Source organism: Octopus bimaculoides, chromosome 7, assembly GCF_001194135.2.
Source record: "Octopus bimaculoides isolate UCB-OBI-ISO-001 chromosome 7, ASM119413v2, whole genome shotgun sequence".
In the NCBI taxonomy this organism is placed as follows: domain Eukaryota; kingdom Metazoa; phylum Mollusca; class Cephalopoda; order Octopoda; family Octopodidae; genus Octopus; species Octopus bimaculoides.
In genome coordinates, this window is record NC_068987.1 from 13093639 (window position 1) to 13097208 (window position 3570).

The 3570-nt window shown below is 37.7% G+C and overlaps 1 protein-coding gene across 1 annotated transcript in view; it reads left to right on the top strand.

Annotated features, from left to right (window-relative positions):
• Positions 1-3570, top strand: part of LOC106869737 (transcription factor ETV6) — a 48325-nt gene that overhangs the window by 37953 nt on the left and 6802 nt on the right. The window lies entirely within an intron of this gene.

A 3570-nucleotide genomic window follows, 5' to 3' on the forward strand; every position in this document is an offset into this window, starting at 1 on the left:
AGGGTTAGGGTAAAACAGCAAATTTAAAAAGAAAAAAGCAAATAAAACGAAGAAAAAAAAAAGAAAATGAAAAAAGCAAATAAAACAGCCAAAGGAGTAAATGTAAACAACTGAATACTTGTCAGTGATTGGTTGAAATTATCGAAATAAGACAATTTTTTACATGAAATTAATTCGAATACAAAAATATTTTTCTGTTCTATAACACAAAATAGATAAGTATACGAAGTTTGAAAGTCTTTCGGTACCAAAAACACTACGTAAAACATTAATGAAAAATGTGGCCCCCGTTTTAAAAAAGATCCGTCCGTTTTGCAAACACGGAAACTGTATGGAGGCCAATTGTGTGTATAAATTCAAACACACGCACACACATACACACACACATACACACATGCATACATACATACATACATACATACATACATACATACATACATACATACATACATACATACGTGTGTGCGTGTGTTGCCAAGCGATGTTGGCGAAAAACCACACACACACGCACACATGTATGTGTGTATGTGTGTGTGTGTGTGTGTGTGCGTGCGTGTGCGTGCATGTGCGTACGTATGTGTATGTGTGTGTGTGTGTGTGTGCGTGTGTGTGTGTGAATGTATGTATGTACGTGTGTGTGTGTGTATGTGTTTGTCTGTCTGTGTGTCTCTGTGTGTCTGTGTGAATGGATGTATGTATATGTGTGTGTGCGTGTGTGTGCGTGTGTATCTGTCTCTCTGTCAGTCCCACCACCGCTTGACAGCCGGTTTTGACTTGTTTACGTCCCTGTAGCTTTACGGTTCGGCAAACCGGAATGACAAAATAAGTACCATACCTAAAAATAAGTTTGTTTTATTTTTTTGATTTTTTTGTTCGACTAGTTCCTTCAATGCGTTGCTTCAGCATGGCCACAGTCCAATAACTGAAACAAGTAAAAGATAAACGAACGATAAGATACTACTGTAATCATTTAAAAACATTCCGATTATATTTAGCATTCGAAATATCAATCTTTAAGTTAAATCCTTAGAATTAGGCTCTGCAATTATTATTTTTTTTTTTTTTCTGTTCTATGCTTTTGATACTCTGTCTTCTCTTAACGATGTAGACGCAGGCATGGCTGTGTGGTAAAGACGTTTGCATTGCAGCCACGCGTTTTCGGTTTCAATCTTTTATTGTAACCTCTTCCTGACCAATACCTTGGATGTGAATTTAGTAAACGAAAACTGTGTGGAAGCCTTCGTGCGTGTCTTCATGTTTGTGTTTGTCTCTTACACAGCTTGACAACTGGTGTTGATTTGTTTACGCCACTGCAACTAAGCGTTTCTACAAGAGGGCCCGACAGAATAAGTACTGGTGACTTTGTTGGAATAAACTCTTCAGGTCTGTGCCTCCGCATGGCTGCAGTCCAATGATCGAAACTCGTAAAAGATAATAGAAAGATACAATCCTTTTTTTCCGTTCAGTTTCAGTGATATTCACAGATGATCTAATCTGTTTATTAACTCTGTAAAACGCTACGTTTGTAAAGTCAAATGAATAGAGGAGCAGCTATGTGGTCGCTCTACCTGCTACAAATAACAGCTAAATATTCCGCAAACCAAATGTCGGGTGACTTTTGGCCAACCAAAAGCATCCCGGTTTTGACCATCCCATCTTTGTATATCAGAGACTTTATTGCCCAACGTACTGTAGTATTCGTGATAATCTCTATTTCATTCTCTACTATAATAATTCTTAATTTTGTTAACGTATTTTCTGCTGAAAAACACTGCCTTTGTTTCAATTAATTTTGAAAATAATGTTTAGTGTCCCGCTCTTAATGTTGTTGTTGGAACTCTTTTCAAAAAAATAACTTCTGACAAAATACCTGGGGAAACGACAAGGTGATTATAGCTAGAATGGGTTTGATCATATGCTTATTCGATCTGTACTAGCATGGGGTTAAACAATACCAATATTTGTATCATTTTGAGGCGGCGAAATAGCAGAATCGTTACCGCGCCATGCAAAATGCTTAGCGTTATTTCGTCCATCTGAGTTTAAATTCGGTTCTGAGATCGACTTTGCCTTTTATCCTTCCGTATGTACCAGTTAATTAGTGTGGTCGATTTTATAGACTTATCCCCACCCGCCAATTTGCTAGCCTTGTGCCACATTGAGAAATCAATATTCATATTGTTCTAAGGCGGCTTGAAGGCAGAATCGTGAGAATTGTAGTTGATGTAATCAATTTACTCCACCCCCAAACTTGCTGCCTTTGTCCCATAATTTGAGACTGTTTTTTATGGCCTTGTGCATTGGTTTGAAACCGTTTATTTCCTTGAGTAGAAATACTAAAAATAGAGCCAAGTATAACTCCGTGTTAGTTGAATAAAGCCTGACAAAATGCTGCTACAAGCTCACACAGAACGCTAGAAAAGAAATAAAGAGAGGGACACTAAACTGAATAAATTTGATGGGAACGTCCGTAACAAGTGAGAAGTGAATCTTCCTTTTAGTTCAAAAGACTACCATTTAGAGTCAGTCTTTGTAAAAGGACAATGTGAATTAAAATGCAACAATGCCAGTCTCTTGAAATTGTCGCTTATATTGTCGAGTATCGCGGGGCAAAACAACGTGTAGTTTCTTTAACCGTTGCCAGTGTGAATACGTGAGTAGTTTGCACGTATTAACATCTAAGAAAAGCATATTTTTGTTGTTTATGAGGAAACATAATAATAGAAGTTTTAGTTATATTGCTTGGCTTTTGAACGCGAATACACATTCAAACATTACACAGGTTCTTTCAGCAATTCTAAAGAAGGTCAAAACCCAAAACAACTTGCTTTCTAAACGTGGAGGGAAATTGAAATAGCTACTGCATCTGCAACAGTTAACGTTGTTGTTGCTGCTGCTGCTGCTGTTGCTGCTGCTGCTGCTCTTCTTCTTCTTCTTGCTGCTATTGTTATTTAGCGCAGCTAAGCCCTTATCGATAAGATATATAGGGTTGTCCAAAAGTCACCTGACAGTAAATCAAAAACATTTAATTCCTAATGAATAGACAAACGATGAAAAAAAAACCGTGATCTTAACTCACAGCATTCAATTATTAAACATCCATACTTAGAATGAATAGATAAAATTGAATATCAAGTATTTATGGAGTTTTGATTTACTGTCGGGTGACTTTTGGCCAACCCTGTATATAACCAAAAGCATCCCGGTTTTGACCATCCCATCTTTGTATATCGGAGACTTTATTGCCCAACGTACTGTAGTATTCGTGATAATCTCTATTTCATTCTCTACTATAATAATTCTTAATTTTGTTAACGTATTTCTGCTGAAAAACACTGCCTTTGTTTCAATTAATTTTGAAAATAATGTTTAGTGTCCCGCTCTTAATGTTGTTGTTGGCACTCCGTCGCTTACGACGTCGAGGGTTCCAGTTGATCCGATCAACGGAACAGCCTGCTCGTGAAATTAACGTGCAAGTGGCTGAGCACTCCACGGACACGTGCACCCTTCTTAACGTAGTTCTCGGGGGATATTCAGCGTGACACAGAGTGTGACAAGGCTGACCCTTTG